Genomic DNA, 20,572 nt, shown 5'->3' on the forward strand with positions numbered 1-20,572 from the left:
AAGGTAAAGCTCGATGTTTCAAAAATCGGCTCCAGGGTCAGGGACCCAAGCATTTACAGGCATCAATACTTAACATGTCGCAAAGTTATAACATTAAAAGTGCCTATCGAGCAATGTTATACAGGCATTGAAATTAAAATTATAATACGCCACTAAACGCCACCGCAAGCCTGCGCCTAGAGCCCACCTGTCCGTCGGTACTCCAAACCGGCATCCGAGCCGACTGGGGAGGTACCGAGTCACTAATAGGCTCTGGTATATGACGCCATGCATCATTGGGTGGAAGCCGATCACATGACCCATTGTTTGAGACGAACAGTGAGGTCGAAGTGGGTTGGATAGTAGTCATAGGGACTAATCTATCAAAAAACAGAGAGGTGAATGTCTTGCAGCTGATAGGTTGCCTGGAAAAACTCCCAAACAAACTTCCGTCGCAGTCTGTTGTTTGTACAAAACTTTATCAACACTAAGATTCCAAAACACTAACACGCCCGATCAGTGTATTACAGGTTCCTTAAGGATTTGTCTATGCATGCTATTAACCATTATGTCCGTGGCAAAGAGGGTACGCTATGCCTAGCCCAGGGATAAACAAAGCCTTGAAACAGTAGCCCACAGGATCAACGGGATTTAATCAAAAGGCAGATCTACCAAAGAGTTATACAGCCATGCCAAGGTCACTAATATAAATTGACTCTACAGCACGTATAGGGGAATAGACGCGCCTATTGTAATTTAGACTAGTCAAAACTAACCATAACAGCTATGACTTACAGTGAAAGATGGAAAAACATGCCCATTAAAGTTACTGCAGGAGTCGATGCCTAATGATGGTATTATTTTCAATTTTACAGGGTGACCCAGGGTATATCATCATTCAGACCTGACCGATTAGTGCCCAATTTGAAGACCCATTTTTGCTCTTTGAGTAGAAGGTATTTCAACACATCTGTCGTGTGTGCAGGAATGTAAGGCTGCTCTATCACTGTCCATTGGAACACTGTAGATGGATGGCGTGCTTCCAACCCTGTAAAATTGGGTCACCCTGTAAAATTGAAAATAATACCATCATTAGGCATTGACTCCTGCAGTAACTTTAATGGGCATGTTTTTCCATCTTTCACTGTAAGTCATAGCTGTTATGGTTAGTTTTGACTAGTCTAAATTACAATAGGCGCGTCTATTCCCCTATACGTGCTGTAGAGTCAATTTATATTAGCGACCTTGGCATGGCTGTATAACTCTTTGGTAGATCTGCCTTTTTATTAAATCCAGTCGATCCTGTGGGCTACTGTTTCAAGGCTTTGTTTATCCCTGGGCTAGGCATAGCGTACCCTCTTAGCCACGGACATTATGGTTAATAGCATGCATAGACAAATCCTTCTTGAACCTGTAATACACTGATCGGGCTTGTTAGTGTTTTGGAATCTTAGTGTTGATAAAGTTTTGTACAAACAACAACAGACTGCGACAGAAGTTTGTTTGGGAGTTTTTCCAGGCAACCTATCAGCTGCAAGACATTCACCTCTCTGTTTTTTGATAGGTTAGTCCCTGTGACTACTAGCCAACCCACTTCGACCTCACTGTTCGTCTCAAACAATGGGTCATGTGATCAGCTTCCACCCAATGATGCATGGCGTCATATACCAGAGCCTATGCGTGACTCGGTACTTCCCCAGTAGGCTCGGATGCCGGTTTGGAGTACCGACGGACAGGTGGGCTCTAGGCGCATGCTTCCGGTGGCGTTTAGTGGCGTATTATAATTTTAATTTTAATGCCTGTATAACATTGCTCGATAGGCACTTTTAATGTTATAACTTTGCGACATGTTAAGTATTGATGCCTGTAAACGCTTGGGTCCCTGACCCTGGAGCCGATTTTTGAAACATCGAGCTTTACCTTTTCCAGGCTGTAGTCACGATCCTGGTTGGAGTTCATGAAGCAGAGGTCTCAGTGTTCAGAGCGGATTATTCTGAGTAACGAAGAGGGGTTCGTTTTTCATATTGTTTGTATACTTGTCCCATGCTTTCTTTTATAGAGCGGTGCTTCCCTCTTCTCCTGAGCCGTGGCCAGGTGGGGTGAGGTCTGTACCTCTTACGACTCTGGTAAGATGGTTTTGGCTTTCCCTCTTGAAATCCTAATACTGATCCAATGATGAACTATTGGCACGTAATGTTATAATAAGCTTGTTGTACACTTATAGGGTACACAATACTAGGGTTGATGAATATGAACCTTGTATTTTTGTGATGTGCACGCTATGTTGATTGACGGACACCCTTATTGATCTCCACCCCTGTTTTTTGCTGTCTCTGTAGTGGATACACATGACCTGAGAGACGAGAAACGATGTGGACACCTAGTGGATTCAGGTGATCTCTGTGTTCGTTTCTTTATTGTTAATTATCACTTTTTCACTTTATGTTGGAATATCAGCACGTTGCAGTAGCTAACAATTAATTGGGTCCTGAAGAAAGCAAAGACATAATTTGTCGATTATTGCTGAAACAGGTCGACCTTATAGTACATCTGGACAGTTATTTTTTGAAACTGTCTCCGACTACATTTTAACATTGGAAGTGTGGGTAGCACCAGAATAAAATTTTCAGTACCCCCTCATCCAATTTTATCACACTTTTTTCCTCGTTTTACACACTCACTTTTTTCTGCACTGCCACATCAGTCACTCCGTTGTATTAATACTCTCACAACCGAGCAACAGGACCACAGTGAGACCCGTCTGACCGGATGAGGGCGTCCGCTACCATCTGGGCCCTCCTCCGTGAAAGTTAGGGGCTCTCCTAATGGTGGTCATGAAGGAATCCCAAATGATGAAGGGCGGTTCCGTGTGGTGACTGATGGGCATCCTTACCTGACCATTATTAGGTCTGTTTGAAGGGATGACCCTGGATTAAGATACAAGTGTTGGGGGCGTTTGGTTGTTTTTGTTACTTTACACATTGCGTACACATTAGTTTCTTTTTAGACCCTCTGACATTTTTGTGTACGGACTACAGACAGGCACTGGTGTGTACGGACTAGGGACAGGCACTAGTGTGTACGGACTAGGGACAGGCACTAGTGTGTACGGACTAGGGACAGGCACTAGTGTGTACGGACTAGGGACAGGCACTAGTGTGTATGGAGAGGCACTGGTGTGTACGGACTACGGACAGGCACTGGTGTGTGTGGAGAGGCACTGATGTGTACGGACTACGGACAGGCACTGGTGTGTGTGGAGAGGCACTGGTGTGTGTGGAGAGGCCCTGGTGTGTACGGACTATGGACAGGCACTGGTGTGTACGGACTACGGACAGGCACTGGTGTGTATGGAGAGGCACTGGTGAGTACGGACTACGGACAGGCACTGGTGTGTATGGAGAGGCACTGGTGTGTACGGGCTACGGACAGGCACTGGTGTGTGTGTGGAGAGGCACTGGTGTGTACGGACAGGCACTGGTGTGTACGGACTACAGACAGGCACTGGTGTGTACGGACTACAGACAGGCACTGGTGTGTACGGACTACAGACAGGCACTGGTGTGTACGGACTACAGACAGGCACTGGTGGGTATGGACAGGCACTGGTGGGTATGGACAGGCACTGGTGGGTATGGACTACAGACAGGCACTGGTGGGTATGGACAGGCACTGGTGGGTATGGACAGGCAATGGTGGGTATGGACTACGGACAGGCACTGGTGGGTATGGAATACGGACAGGCACTGGTGGGTATGGACTACGGACAGGCACTGGTGGGTATGGACTATGGACAGGCACTGGTGGGTATGGACTACGGACAGGCACTGGTGGGTATGGACTACGGACAGGCACTGGTGGGTACGGACTACGGACAGGCACTGGTGTGTACGGACTACGGACAGGCACTGGTGGGTATGGACAGGCACTGGTGGGTATGGACAGGCACTGGTGGGTATGGACAGGCACTAGTGGGTATGGACAGGCACTGGTGGGTATGGACTATGGACAGGTACTGGTGTGTACGGACTATGGACAGGCACTGGTGCATATGGACAGGCACTGGTGTGTACGGACTACGGACAGACACTGGTGTGTATGGAGAGGCACTGGTGTGTACGGACTACGGACAGGCACTGGTGTGTACAGACTACGGACAGGTACTGGTGTGTATGGAGAGGCACTGGTGTGTACAGACTACGGACAGGCACTGGTGTGTACAGACTACGGACAGGCACTGGTGTGTACAGACTACGGACAGGCACTGGTGTGTACAGACTACGGACAGGCACTGGTGTGTACAGACTACGGACAGGCACTGGTGTGTACAGACTACGGACAGGCACTGGTGTGTACGGACTACAGACAGGCACTGGTGTGTACGGACTACAGACAGGCACTGGTGTGTACGGACTACAGACAGGCACTGGTGTGTACGGACTACAGACAGGCACTGGTGTGTACGGACTACAGACAGGCACTGGTGTGTACGGACTACAGACAGGCACTGGTGTGTACGGACTACAGACAGGCACTGGTGTGTACGGACTACAGACAGGCACTGGTGTATACGGACTACAGACAGGCACTGGTGTGTACGGACTACAGACAGGCACTGGTGGGTATGGACAGGCACTGGTGGGTATGGACAGGCACTGGTGGGTATGGACAGGCACTGGTGGGTATGGACAGGCACTGGTGGGTATGGACAGGCACTGGTGGGTATGGACTACGGACAGGCACTGGTGGGTATGGACTACAGACAGGCACTGGTGGGTATGGACTACGGACAGGCACTGGTGGGTATGGACTACGGACAGGCACTGGTGGGTATGGACTACGGACAGGCACTGGTGGGTATGGACTACGGACAGGCACTGGTGGGTATGGACTACGGACAGGCACTGGTGGGTATGGACTACGGACAGGCACTGGTGGGTATGGACTACGGACAGGCACTGGTGTGTACAGACTACGGACCGGCACTGGTGTGTACAGACTACGGACAGGCACTGGTGTGTACAGACTACGGACCGGCACTGGTGTGTACAGACTACAGACAGGCACTGGTGTGTACAGACTACAGACAGGCAGTGGTGTGTACAGACTACCGACAGGCACTGGTGTGTACAGACTACCGACAGGCACTGGTGTGTACAGACTACAGACAGGCACTGGTGTGTACGGACTACAGACAGGCACTGGTGTGTACGGACTACAGACAGGCACTGGTGTGTACGGACTACAGACAGGCACTGGTGTATACGGACTACAGACAGGCACTGGTGTATACGGACTACAGACAGGCACTGGTGGGTATGGACAGGCACTGGTGGGTATGGACAGGCACTGGTGGGTATGGACTACAGACAGGCACTGGTGGGTATGGACAGGCACTGGTGGGTATGGACAGGCACTGGTGGGTATGGACTACGGACCGGCACTGGTGTGTACGGACTACGGAAAGGCACTGGTGTGTACGGACTACGGACAGGCACTGGTGTGTACGGACTACGGACAGGCACTGGTGTGTACGGACTACGGACAGGCACTGGTGTGTACGGACTACGGACAGGCACTGGTGTGTACGGACTACGGACAGGCACTGGTGTGTACGGACTACGGACAGGCACTGGTGTGTACGGACTACGGACAGGCACTGGTGTGTACGGACTACAGACAGGCACTGGTGTGTACGGACTACAGACAGGCACTGGTGTGTACGGACTACAGACAGGCACTGGTGTGTACGGACTACAGACAGGCACTGGTGTGTACGGACTACAGACAGGCACTGGTGTGAACGGACTACAGACAGGCACTGGTGTGTACGGACTACAGACAGGCACTGGTGTGTACGGACTACAGTGCAGACAGGCACTGGTGTGTACGGACTACAGACAGGCACTGGTGTGTACGGACTACAGACAGCCATTGGTGTGTACGGACTTCAGACAGGCACTGGTGTGTACGGACTTCAGACAGGCACTGGTGTGTACGGACTTCAGACAGGCACTGGTGTGTACGGACTACAGACAGTCACTGGCGTTTACGGACTATGGACCGGCACTGGTGTGTATGGACCGGTACTGGTGTGTATGGAGAGGCACTGGTGGGTATTGACTACGGACAGGCACCGGTGTGTACGGACTATGGACAGGCACTGGTGTGTACGGACAGGCACTGGTGTGTATGGAGAGGCACTGGTGTGTACGGACAGGCACTGGTGTGTACGGACTATGGACAGGCACTGGTGTGTACGGACAGGCACTGGTGTGTATGGACAGGCACTGGTGTGTACTAGGCAGTCTGAAGAGACTGGTGCGTATTCGAGGAGATCGCTCAGCCCGCTCGGAGACGGGTACGGGGGGCACCAAGGGTCGGGCCTGTGGATCGAGTACTGGTAGGCCCATGCAGTTTCCCGAGGGAGGGGTACCCTCTGCTCGTCCCAGATGTAAGTCTGCTCGAGAGTCTTCTGGCACCGCCAGAGATGGAGATCACATTCATCTCGGGAGGTAAATACTAAGAGGGGGGGCGGGGAGGGGGGGGGGGGGTTGAGGGAGGAGGGAGGGGAGAGAGAAGAGAGGGAGGGGGGAGATCACAAACCGAGCGTGAGAAATTCAAAACGAGGACGAGAGCAGAGGGAGCGCGGAGACTCTTCGCGTGCCAGAGAGGCGGGAGACGAGCAGCGAGAAGAAAGGAACACATTCAAGATGGAAAGTTCTGGAAGGGAATCCAATGGAGGCTCCAATTGAAGGGGCGGCGAAGTGGGGGGCGTGCTTGGATACAGCAGGCCCCACAAGCACCGCTCAGGCCCTCTGCTGCTGCCAGACATGGACTGGAAATTCACAAAGCTAGAGAGGCGCAGAAACGTAGACTCCTCTGCCTATTTTATGTAATTGGGCCCCGTCATAATGAATCCGGGGTAACATTTTAGATTGGATAAGGGGAGGCGGCTCCAATAATTGCCACTTCGCTCTGGAACATCAATGCTGCCTCCCAGTCAAGATCTGCAAATGGAGCCACTGCTTCCCAAGTAGCCCTCCACTTTAGGAGGGTACCCGGCATGTTTACTGTTAATGGTTTTCCAAGTGTACAACGCTGCTTTTTCTCTGAGCTCATCCAGGAAGAGCCTGTCCTCCAAGGGATGGAATTCTGGGAGCTCCACGATGTTCCCAGCGTTCAGTGCATGTGCCCGTTGAATGTACTGATCGTACTGGTGGTCATGGAGTTGGAATTCCCTCTGGAGGCAGGAAGGGGGCATTATAACTCCCTCTCCTGATAAGTCGTCTACTTTGGAAATACCGATTTGATCCCAGGGTGTAAAAACCCTTCCATCTGGTTATTTCGGTGAAATGTTTGCCCATCCAACTGGGTGGCCCAGCAACATGGCCGAAGGGACGTGAGCCCTGGAGCTCCCGGCTATCCCAATGCACCTCCCTGCATAGATCCGGCAGCTCATTCCAAGTCAGTCAATGGGAACATCTGCAGAACCCATGTAAGCAGCAGCCGGGACAAAAGGAGTTCATTTCCGGCTACTAACGCAGAGCCAGCAACTGCGGCCTTGGTCGGGCCTGCCCCCAGATGGAGTCTCGATTTATCTGGAGGTGAGTTTGGCAGCAGAAGCCCGGCTGGTACCTGTGGACCACGGCGCCTCGTGCAGTGGCGGCCAGCATTCGTACCGGGAGAAAGACCAAGTAAGCTGCCTGCAGGGGCGGCTCTAGGCTCATGTAGGGGCCCCGGAAGAAGGGGTCCGGGTGGTGGTCAGGGTGTTTGGAAGTGGAACAGAGCTGGAGGCCGCCAAATCCCTGCCAGGGGCCGCCACGCAAATATGTATCCATCCTCAGAGGATTGTTATATTAAGGATATATATTGGCGTGACGGCCCCTGGGGTTTGGAGGCCCTGTGCAGGTGCACAGCTTGCACATGCCTAAGGCCGCCCCTGCTGCCTGCCCGGGCCTGTGAGGAAGCATCAGCCGCAGTGCACAGTACGGCCCGCACTGGTAATAGACCGCCGCATGAGAGGCCGATAGCTTCAGGACAGTGACCCACCACAAGGCCATCACTTCGGCACCTTCCCGGTATGTGGTGAATGTCCTGGGCCCGGTGGTGATAGGCGGGAGGGAGCGGTGTCTTAGCCCAGTGGACCCTCACGCTCTGGGAGTCGTGGCCTTGCCCCACGGCCGGAGTATCACTTGGCCTACCAACCTTGGCTGAAGTGGAGCGCCAAAAGTAGGAGACCCACACGGCAAGAAGCGCCAACACTTTCCTCTTGAAACCACTCATCCTTAGCAAAAAGAGACTTGTCATCGAGCCTTCTCTAGCGCTGCCCTGAAGATATGTAACTCTTCCACCGGAAGTATGCAGAATCTCCTCAACGACTGCTTTCAAACTGGAAGCCAAAAGATTCCTAATGAACAAATTGTTACGTTAATTGGGCTAGGTTCACCTGCTCAAAGTCATTGATCCTACAACCATTGTACCATCATACGATGCTGCTCTTTACCGCATTGTGTACCCCCTTCGTAGCCCACTATATACCCGTTTGTTGTGTTACTATCCTGGATTCATTTGTCTTGTAATTATGAGATTATTCCTGCTTTGTATTGTTACTTGCTGTCGATATTGCCTTTATGTCCTTCCTTCCATCCTTTTGTAAAGCGCTCCAATATCTGGTTTGCGCTATATAAAACGTTACAAATAACAAATAAAGGGTCGGAGGATGGTGCTGGCGTCCTGTACGAGTGGCTATCCAGCCCGAGACGCAAGGAGTGAAGCTCTGCCAAGGCGTAATCCAGAGCGTTGCATCCCCTTTGGCTGGGGAGTGCCCTGTATAGACAGCATAAGCAGCCATTATACCACACCCACCTCTCCATTGACCTCCATTGTGCACAGGGAGCCTTCTGAAGTCCTGTGAGGCCCTCACTGGACCATGGGCGCTAGCGCTGATTAACTTCACAGTAATGGAGTGGTCAAGAGACTCCCAGCTTAAGACTCTGCTAGGACAGGCCGTGGGGGCCCGATTGACCACCACAGCACCATGGGGATGGACCGGGCCCCATGCTTGCACTCCACAAATACGATCACTCAATACACCAACCGAGGCAACAACCACATAGGCTTATGAGACAAGGGGCTCAGGAGACAGAAGTACAGGCACCCAATGGGAGCCCAGAGCCGTCCAGGGCTGAACTCTTCACCGCAATTCACAGCTCCCGGACAGCGCTGGGGAGAGGTGGGGGGGTAAAGAGATATATAATCGGTCGCAGTCCCCATAACAACTGTTCAAATAAGGATCAAATCTCTACGAAAGTATAGCCATGAGGGATAAAAAAGGGAAAATTAGGAAAGCGGGGACTACTGAGGCAGAAAGAGGAAGTGTATGGAGAACAGGGAAGGGGTAAGAAAAGTGAATATGAGAGAGAACTCAGCGTAGTCCAATAGAGGATTGTGTCTGGGGTGGCCTATGTTCTTACAGGGGTAAGAGGGAGATATAGTCTGATTAATGAATCTTTTTGGCTATTCAGTTGCCACTTCCAGTATTTGACACTAAAAACTTAAATTGAGTTTGTGCAAGTTGATTTGTATTAATCAAATCCTTCTCCAATGACATAATTTCTTTTGCCAAAGGAGGATTGCTCTCCACCTCCAAAGAAGAGTCCAGTCCGCCCAATCGTGATTGTGGGGTTCCAGGAGAGGAGTTATGAGGAGGCTAGGGGTTTTGATGTTCATCTCCCTCTGTATCGGCAGACCAGTTTCCACCTCTCCTCTGCGCTTTTTTTTCTTCCAGGTATGGTGCTTTCCATCCTGAGGATATGACTTTGTGCATCCGCCTCTGCTGCGACATCAGACTGGGTTTTTAGCCTGGCATTCAGGTTGTTCATCACTCCTCCAGCCACCTCCAGGCCTCCTCTGGGGAGTGGAAGAAGGATTTTCCCTGAAACAGGAAGTTCAGCGTGGTTGGAAATAGGTGCATGTATTGCAGTTGTAAAGTGCAGAGTTTCGTTTTCAAAGTCAAATGCACGACGTTGATGCTGTACATCCAGGCTATAGTCGGGAAATATCATGATCTTTGATCCCTCATGTCATATTTCCTAGTATACGAGCCTCTCAGAGGATTAAGTTTGTCAAGGAAATTGAGAAATTTTGCAATGATGGGTCATGGGGAAGCACCCGGAAGGGTGTTTACCTCTCAGAGCTCTATGGGCCATTCCTCCACGAAACATTAGGAGAAGCGGTCACCAGGAAATATAGATTTGAGCCAGGTGGTGAAGAACTCACTTGTGGCAATGCCCTCAATTCCTTCCAGAAATCCGACAAAGTGGAGATTATTGCTTCAGCTTGGTTTTCTGCATCTTCAATACACCTTCCACATTAGTTCTCCATTGTTCCTCTCCACCCTTCTGGTGACTCTGGATCAGGTCATCTACTTCAGAGAGTAGTGTGTCCACCAGAGACGTTGCGTAGATCCAGACGCAAGAGGCACTTCTGAGCATACCTCACCAATTTTACCTTCAAGTACAGCCTTGGAGGACTGGATGGCTTGAAGCAAGGCTGCATTTCTTGGGCCAGGGGCAGGATTCTCCTCCTGTTCCATCAGTGATGCAACTACTTGTTCACAGCAGTCCAGCCTTCCCGGTCACCCAATCTTGAGCTCTTTGTCCTTAGCCATAGACCATTATTTCCCCTTTATAGGCTGGTGAGGAGGGTCCCACAGAATTCAGAATTTATGGAAGTGACCAAGTGAAGAGTGCCTGGGACCAAAAAAGCGTGTGCCCATCTATCACAAAACTACCTGGTTTTGCAAGGCACCTGTGTTTTAGGTACCAGGTTCGGCACCTGTGTTTTAGGTACCAGGTTCGGCAGCCATCTAGGGAAACCTAGCAATCTCAGACATTTCTTAAAACTAGACACCCAGGGGAGTCAAGGGAGGTGTGGCTTGCGTGGACCCCCCAATGTTTTTTTTTTTACTCCGAATCTCCTGCAAACCTCAACATTAGCTTAAAAAAAGAAATAAAACCACCACATTTGCCTCACAATTCTGTCTGGAATTACTGTGCCGGTACAAAATACCTACCACCCAGCGTTCCCCCTCAGTCCTCAGAGGGAAAAGATATCTCACTTGTGTAGATGGGCCAAGGGCCGGCGACTAGGTAGGGCCAAAAACACAAGGATTGAGGGGTTAGCACAGGGAGTTATAAGTGCAGTTTTTTAAATAACAGTTTTTAGCCTGACCCTGCATTAGGCATCCACACAAGTGAGGTATCATTTTTATCGGGAGACCACGGGGACCGCTGGGTGGTAGGACATTTGTGCCAGTGCTGTGATCACAGGCAGAAATGTAAGGACAATGTGATTTCTTTAGCTAAACTGAGGTTTGCAGGGGTTTCTGGGAAGGAAAACGTCGGGAGATCCTTGCCAGTCACACTTCCCTGGACTCCCCCCAGTGTCCAGTGCTCAGAAATGTCTGGGTTTCATAGGTTTCCCTAGATGCCCACTCAGCTCGTGACCAAAAATACAGGTGATTCCCTCACAAAACCAAGTCTTTATGACTGATAATTTTGAAGTCTCCACATACATTTTGGGTCATTTCCTGTTGCGGACACTAGGCCTACGCACACAAGTGGGGTACCATTTTTATTGGGAGTAATGCTGGGTGGGTGGAAGTTCGTCGCTCCCTGCAGATTCCAGAACTTTCCATCTCAGAAATGAGGAAAATATATATTCTTAGAAAGTTTGAGGTTTGCAAGATATTCTGGAAAACAGAACCTGGTGACAGTCACAGAAGTCACCCCATCCTGGATTCCCCTGTGTGTCTAGGTTTCAGAAATGGACACATTTGCTAGGTTTCCTTTAGGGCCAACTGAGCTAGGGTCCATAATCCATAGCTAAGCACATTGAGAAAAACGGGTCAATTTTCACTGGAAAAATGTGATGTGTCTATGTTGCGTTTTTGGGCAGTTTCCGGTTGCAGGCACTAGGCCTACCCACACATGTGAGGGACCATTTTTATCTGGAGACTTGAGGGAATGCTGGGTGGGTGGAAGTTTGTGGCTCCCCACAGATTCCACAACTTTCCATCACAGAATTTTGAGGATAATGTGTTTTGTTGTTGCAAAGTTTGAGATTTGCAAGTGATTCTGGGTAACAGAACCTGGTGAGAGCCACACAATTCACCCCATCCTGGATTGCTCCGGGTGTCTAACTTAAGAAAAAAAAATACAGATTTACTAGATTTTCCTAGGTGCCAGCTGCGCTAGGGCACAGAATCGTCAGCTAGGCACATTGCAAAAAGAAGCTGAGCACATAATAGGCTCTCTGCCGCCCGGGGCGGGGGCGCTGATCAGGGGCTACCAAGGAGGGGCAGAAAGACTGGCCATTTTGGGGGGGTGGGGTGGGCATTGGCATGACCATTCTAGGAAGCCCTCAGCCCTACAAACAAAAATTAGTTTCTAGTGCCTAGAGGGCGTTCTGCCCCCCGGGGGCAGAGCACAGGCTATTGCTCCCAAATGCCCCCGGAGGCAGAAAGACTGGCCATTTTTATGAGGGGTGGAGGTATTGGCATGCTCATTATGGCCAGCCCCCACCCCTTAGCAAAAGAATAGATAATAATCCCTGGTGCCAAGTAGGCTTTCTGCCCTCCGGGGGGTGGTGTCAGATCTGGGGCTATTGCCTCACCTAACCCCAAGGAAGGCAGAAAGACTTCGTTCCCCATTTATGTGGGGTTGGGGAATGGCCAAGCCCATTGTGGGAAGCCCCTACTCCTCTTTTATTAAATAAATCCCTATTGTTGATTGGGGGCCAGTTGGACTAATAAACCCCGTCTGCCTCTGCCCCCCCCCCCCCACAGAGAGAAGTAAGACTGTCCCATTTGTCTTTGGGGATGTGAGCACTGGCATGCCTATTCTGGGCCGCCCCTACAAACAAAAAAAAAAAAACCCTGGCGCCTACCCCCACCCCTATATGCCTTCCGGGGGTGGGCAGAAAAACTGGTATTTTTGGGGGTGGGGCATTTTGGGCAACCCCACCCCTACAATAAAAAAAATCCCTGGTGCCCAGTGTGCTTTCAGTCCCCCCTGTAAGGTAGGGGGGGGTGGAGGGCAAATGGGGAGCAAGAGTGTTCGCAATTAGAGATGGGTGGGGTCATGGTCTTGTCCATTGTGGGCAGCCCCCACTCCTCTTCTAAATAACAACATCCCTGGTGTCTAGTGGAAATTATATCCCCCCCGCCCTGGGGGCCAGATCGTGGGTAAAATCCCTCATCTGCCCCCCCCCCCCCGGGAACAGAAAGACTGTCCAGTGTTTTTGGAGAGGGCGAGAGCATAGGTATGCCCATTTTGGGCAGCTCCCACCCCTACATTTGCTTATAAGAAAAACCCTGGTGTCTAGTGTGTTTTTTGCTCCCCCCCCCAAGGGGAGGGGGTAAGATCAGGGGCTATTTTGGCAGATAGACTGAATATTGTATAAAATGTTGAGGGGGGGGGCATAAGCCCTTGCCCAAGGGACCACTCCTCCCTCCCTGGTACCTAGTGGGTGAATCTCTGCTGGGGGAATCTGCCTCCTGCGGCGATCCATAAATAGGGATCTACTAGGGAAGGTCTCCCCTTTCCAATGATACCTCTCCCCTCTGCTTTGGTCCTCAGGGGGCTGAGATCGCCCCCTAGGCACAGAGGCAAAGAAACTGAAACAAGCCGATCGGCTCATTTCAGTTTAGATTTCACTGAAATGACATCAGAGCGGCATGCGTGCCGATCGTCATTTCAGTTAAACATCCGAGCAGCCTTGGGAGCTGGAAAGCTCTTCCCCAGCTTCCGAGGCTCATTTGGTGCAAAGGAAATACCTCTGGTGCCTGCACCAGAGAGACCTTCCTGTGCCTTGTGCGTGGACAGATGGGAGCTGTCCGACGCACATGAGCACTGTTGGTTTGGACGCTGCCGGCCGCCTGGCACACCAAGAGGGTTAGTCATTAGAGGGTGGTAATAGTGATTGTTACTATGGAGGGAGAGGATGTTGCGCTGTTATTTTGATTCAGCCCATCTTAGCCAGGAAGAAATAGCAAAATTGGTTGCATTTGGTTTGAGGCATCTGTAGTGGGACATTGGGTGGATTATGTGATTGTTTACTGCAGGGAAGAGCCTCTTTTAGACTTGGCCACCCTCACTTTCTGCCCACTTTGAACTGATCCTGTAGATTGGAAGTGCACTGGGTTCCTGCTAACCAGACCCCAGTGCCAATTCCCTAAAAACTACACAAATGCTAATTGTAACAATTGACAATGACTTTAGCACCCTTGTATGACCCTGGTAAATGGTAACCCCTGGTACCTAGGGCATGGGTACTAAAGAGGATCAGGAGGGCTGAAGTTACCATTATGCGAACCAAAGGGAGCCACACTCAAACTACAAGCAGCTTGCCATTGCAGGATGAGTAATACTGCAAGCCATTTCGAAAGCATGACATTGCTCATTCCCTGTATGCAATGCCAACATGCACTGCATGTACTATATGCAAATCACTCCTGCAGCAGGTCTTGAGAGCCCCAAGGCATTGTGCATTATATCGCATGTGCGGGCACATCTGCATGATCAGATATGCCCCTGTGATGCCTAGTTCCCTTGCTAGTCATTTCAAGTGTTCAGGAAGACATTCTGAAGACTTGCACTGGTCATTACAAGTTACCCGGCAACATGATGGCTTAATTGAAGGTACTCGGGATTGGTATCAAACACCTAGTCTTAATAAATCTGTACGATGCCAGTATCAAAATGTATTAAGATATGCACCCAGAGGCCACCTTAGAGTTACCCCCTGTAGCCCTACCAGTTTTAGTGTGTTGGCTGACTGGTAACTTCCAACCCATCACCACAGACTGGTTTCTGGCCCCTGCGAGCGAGAGCCCACGCTCTGAGGCCAGGAACAATGCCTGCTTGTCAGGAGGCTAGCAATTTAGTGTAGAGGGCACAGGTTTCAAAGCCTCTGCCGCCTTTGACATGCTACCCCCGGTCTAGGGAGAAGCCAGGGGAATGCTACAATCTACCCTGGGACACATTTGTCACAGAGCAGATGGAAAATTCATTATTCAGGAAGCACGTTTCACCCACACCTCAAAGATGGGCTACCTGAAGTGAACAGCCAGAGAAGGGTTTGACCATAATGTTTTTAGTCAAATAGGGACTTTCTGGGTTAGGATTATGCCCACTTCTCACAGGAAGTGGTCATATAGGAGGTGTAATCACCCTAGGGGGTGGCAGCCCATTGACTACTATTCATACTCCCCTAACACGCCATTATTGAGTATTTAAGCGTACCCCCATAGCCCCACAACACCAGATTGGACTTCCTGGGAACTGAAGTACAAAGACATAAAAACCTGAGAACCAGGGACCTGCCCAGAAACTGGCACAAATCCCTGCCTTCCTGCTTGCTCCTGAATAATTGCAAAGATCCGACTCGTCCTGCAGCTGTGTATCCTCCCAAACTTGGAGAACTGCGACACCCAGCATTCATCTCCCTTGGGGTGGAGGAGCCATCCCCCTGCACCCGCAGGCACTGGCCACATCTGTCTTGTTCACAGAATCACTTCAATAGATGGTCTTCACGGTTCTTGGAGGTCAGCCCCATCGGTTGAGTTTTGAGATGCTAGACCCTTCAGGAGCTCCCCTTCACCAATACCCTGAGTACTGTGGCACTTGAACCAGCCAAGGCTTTTTTCACATCCAGCCCAGACACCACCACCACCACCTTGGAAGCCTTCCTGCACGTCAAGGGACATCTGTCAGATGAGATCCATGACCAGAGTGGCCCGCTGTTTTGTTTTCCTTCCCTCTGCAGATCTGACAACTGGGGGCCTCAAACACCAGTGAACAGCCAACCAAGATCCTTTGCACCTGGGCTCCGCAGGCCAGGTCCGCGACTTACACTGCATGACCTTGCCTTGGGTTCCTCACGACCTGAACCCTCCCCCTTTGGGCACACTGATTTTCCCCAAAGTCCCTCCTTGCAGCCCTTGTTTCAAGTCACATTGACTTAATCAGGGAAGCGTTTGCAGCTAGCATCCCAACCAGCACCGCTGCACCTAGACATCCAAAGTGAGGTAAACAGAAACGCTGGTGGTACTTTGGTCCTCGGCCCCCCTCTACTTGCAAGTACCGGTTTGTGTTCTGTGGTTTTCTCCCATTGGATAACTGGGTAGCTATTTTTGCTTTAAAAATGATATCTTCACTTGTACTGCAGTTATTCTAAAGATCTTGCTGTCCAATTTATTTAAAAAATCGATTTTTAGAAGAATTTAGTCTTCGATTTCTTATTGAGTGTGTGAGGCATTTGACTGTGTGCGTAGAACACAGTTCTAACACTCCTCTCTGATAAGCCTAAGCTGCTCTACCACTTTACCACAAATAGAGCACTTGGGATTATTAAAGTAAGCCCTGTTAACCAATAAGGGTCATCTGGCTTTTTATGTAGCAATGCCAGTGTAAGGGAACAACATGCAAAAAGTCCAGTTTCTTACATTTACCAATAGAACAGCTTTTTTGTCTACTCTTTCATCCAACTCGTTGGAAGGCAGTGGGGCTTCACCTCGACTATTCTTGCATGCTTTTCTGGCCAACTTGAGATTGTTTAAGTTGGGGAATCAACTGTTTTGTCAACAGAAATTTTTTTGGTGCTTTACATGGAGAGTTGCTTCAGCAATGTTCAAATTTAATGTTAGATTGTTTTCTTCAGAGAATAAGACTGTTAACCATGCTCTGGTCTCAGCTGCGGCCCATGGAGGGAGTTCCGTGGGGCAGACAGGCGGGGTGGGGGAGGGGCAGGGTGGGGGGTGGTAAACACTGGAATGTGAATGATTGTAGGTAAGTAAACAATTTAATTAATAAAATGAATTTCATAGCGCGCCCTGCATCACATTTTGCATTAGGATATTCAAATCCAACTATAGTAGAAGCCAACAAGCTCCCACCGAAAAAGTCCCCAAAACCCCCCAAAAAGCAAGCGGTCTGGGTTCACTTGCTTTTTCAGGTGAGGGGGTGTGGGGGGAACTTGGAGCCAAGTGTCTTCTTTTTGGTGTGGGGCTTGTTGGCTTCTAGCACAGCCCATGTCCCTAGGGAATGTCCCCAAAAGCTTGACTCCCCATCCACAAAGCTCAACAAGTGACACCGCAAAGGCAAGTAAAAAACAAACTCCCACTGGTTCAGGCGACCATAAACGAGTCAGGAAAGTTTGTGGTGGTTCTCGATATCAAGCTCGGGAGAGGAAGGGAGGTCCAGTCCCACCGGGAACTGATGACTAGGGTAGAGCTCTAGGGATTGCTTAAGTAGCCGAGGAGGAAACAGAGTGGATTTGAAGGTGAAGCCAGGCCAATGAAAGCAGCGTGCAGCTCACAGCAAAAGAGAAAGGGCAGAGGGTGCCAGGAAGAGGTGTGAGCTGATGGGGAGGGAGACAGGGCATGCAACCAGGAGTTAAATAACAGGTCTTCCAACCTTTGATGCAGAGACCCCCCCCGTCAAGGACCCCCTCCTGACAAAAATTTCTAGGAGTTGGTACTCTGCACCGACAATCATTATCACCCCCTAGTTATCAATGCAAATTATATTAAACAGTGTTTAGCAAACCAAAGGTTTGTGGCTGACCGTGGTTAGGTGTCAGAGGCTTATTACACAATTCAAATGAACAAATGAAAAGTCTTCAGAGAGACTAACCTGAAAATGCACAATGGTACTTTATTTTTCACAAACAAAACATAATTTGACAAAGCGTATCTAGATGAGAACACCTTTCTGAACTAATGTGATGTGCCTGTTTTTCTTCAGAGCGACGATCAATCTGTAGATGTGTTATTGCTACTGCCATCCTCCGGTTGTTCTCCACTTCAAACTTTGAACAGTACTTAGTGTTTAATACTGCCAATGCTGAGAACCCAATTTTACCTAAATACGAGGAGCTAAAAAGCAGAAGAACATTAACTGCAATTTTTGACAAACCTGAATGTTCTTCAGACATTCATCCAAAAATTCCCCAGTGAGGTTTTGCTAAATTGCATCTGCAGTGCGTGGTCACTCTGAAGCTCAATTAGTTCTTTCTAAAAGGTGCAATGGAAGAGAAACCCCTCTGTCCACTAGAAAAGGTTGAAAGACCCAGTCATTGAGATGCTCATTGTCCTCTGGAAAGTACGTTTCTAAACTGTCCCTGAGGGAAGTCAAATGACTTTAGGACTTCAACAGCACTTTCAAGGTCATATCCTGTGTCTTCGAGAGCTTCTGCTAACATGGGAAAGTCTCAATCAGACCTTCTTGTATCAGACTTCACAACCCCAGCTTCTTCCTGAAGGCAGAGTTTTTTCCCCATGGTAATGTATGTACTTTTAGCTCCTTGCAAAGACCGATTCAAGGAATTTAATTTTTCAAAGATGTCTGCACGATATGCTAAAAGCACAAGCCACAGGAGGTTACACAGCTGTTCTGTTTTGCAGGGGTCCAAATCCAGAAGGAATGGTCATACTTAATTTCTCAAACCAAAAAATGCGATTCAATACCTTCCCTCTGGATAACCACCTGACTTCTTTATGGAAATGCAAGCCATTATGTACAACTCCTGTTTCAGCACATAAAATTGCAGACAGACACTCTCTAGTGGGGTGAGCCTTGAAATGAATTTTCACAGCAGAATTCAGTGCATCCCCAAGTTCCCTATCCATGTTTCAGACAGCAAGGGCTTCCCGGTGTTTCATACAGTGGGTTCATAGAAAGTGGAGCCACTTTCAATACTTTGGCTTTTAAGCCTGCCCTAGCACCACACATGGAAGGAGCATTATCTGTGCAGATCCCACCACAGCTGTCCCATTTTAAGTCATTTGAGCACAGGAAGTCATTGAGAATATCAAAGTGGGCCGATGCAGTTGCCTGCCCCTTGATTGGTTGACAGAATAAAAAACATCTTCCAATACAGTTTTGTGGCAGCGCTGGACAGAAGCAATGAAACTGGCTGCCTTGGATATGTCAGTAGCTTCATCCAATTGCAAAGCAATCACACTTTATTTCAAGCATTCTAGGAGTGGTCTGTGGATATCCTTTGACATGTCAGATGCAGTGGTAAACCACTGTCTGAAAAGGGAGCCATTTTGAACTTTTCTGCCACTTTTTCACCAAGCATTGTTCTGGCCACGTCGAGAATTGCTGGGACAATCACTTTATCCATCTGTAAAAGGCTTTTTGTTTTTTGGCTATGTGGTATGCCATTTGGTAAGATGCTTTCAAGGCATTGGTTAGCATGGAGATCACATTTTTATGGTGTCTTTCTGGTGGATGTCCTCCATCTTTCTGGTGATAGTCTCCATTCTTTCCTGCCAGTGATACATGTTAGTTTCCAAGTGGCAAATACCTTGGTTTGGTTTCAGGCTTTCGTTAGCCAAGGTCATGTCACAAAGCACACTTTTTGCAGTTTTCTCCTCACCATACGTTTCGGCCTTTCATTTGAGCGTCCTAACATCTTTTGGCAGAAGGAAATATCCTGGTCAGATGTGTGGTTGACCTATGATACAAAATTCCACAGTTCAGTATTAATGAATAACAGATTGCTGATGCATGCGGTATAGCGGTCCTATTTTTTTAATCTCTTTGCAGTTTCCTAAATGTTTTAAAAATATCCTCTTATCTGGGATTCATAAGACAGATCGCACATTAGGCTCATTCCAGATGCGTAAAACAAATTGCTGATGGCATTTGCTTCCTTACGAAAGCGGCTATAAGAGCCATTACCAAGGATCCCCTTTCCTTGGGTACATGCATATTCATAGCAATAGGTAACATAGCAATGATATAAAAAAAATATCTTGCATGGCAAACTTCGCATTCCATTGTTTTCTAGAAATAAATATGAATTAAAATATGAATGTAAATCATTGTACGACAATTGTATCCACCTGTGATGGGTCTACAGACAGATTTGCAGAACTGGGAAGTCCCAAGTGGGATGCCCCATGCTACAATAAAGGAGTTTCACATAGGATGGCTTTGACTGAACATAAAGTAGTATACCGTCATACACAGCACAGAAATGACTACAACAATCCAACTCATCGAGCAGATTCAGATACCCATTGGGTAGTAACATGCTATTTTTAGCCTGTGGAAACAAGTAAAGTGCTTTAAGCAAGCTGCCTCTCTCAATCAGGGCCTTCTTTAGGGCAGCGTGACTAGTGCCACCTGGAGGGGCGCTGTACTTTAAAATGTTTTACAGGATTAAAAGCACCTGCTGGAGAGTGCATTGGGTGCCCAGTAATATTCAGGCTATAATAAAAACGTCAGGATAACTCTGGTGATAAATGTACCTGCTGGAGAGAGATGGAGTTTTATCTAGTCGCAGTTTTGACTCACCACAAAGTAGCACAGAAGGATAATGCGCCCGCTGCAAAACATGTGTACCATGTAGAGCAAAGAATTGTATTTCATGTAGATAGCTCAGTGAGTTATTGGTTTTGTCACAGCGATCCTATCGTTACTTGCAGAACATACGTTAAAATCCTAATGTAGCACAGAGAGCCATGAACAACAAAGAAGCATGTAGACATGCCAAAATGGGTGCGTTGATGGTGCAA

The sequence above is a fragment of the Lissotriton vulgaris genome, chromosome 7 (genome assembly GCF_964263255.1).
Source record: "Lissotriton vulgaris chromosome 7, aLisVul1.2, whole genome shotgun sequence".
Lineage (NCBI taxonomy): Eukaryota > Metazoa > Chordata > Amphibia > Caudata > Salamandridae > Lissotriton > Lissotriton vulgaris.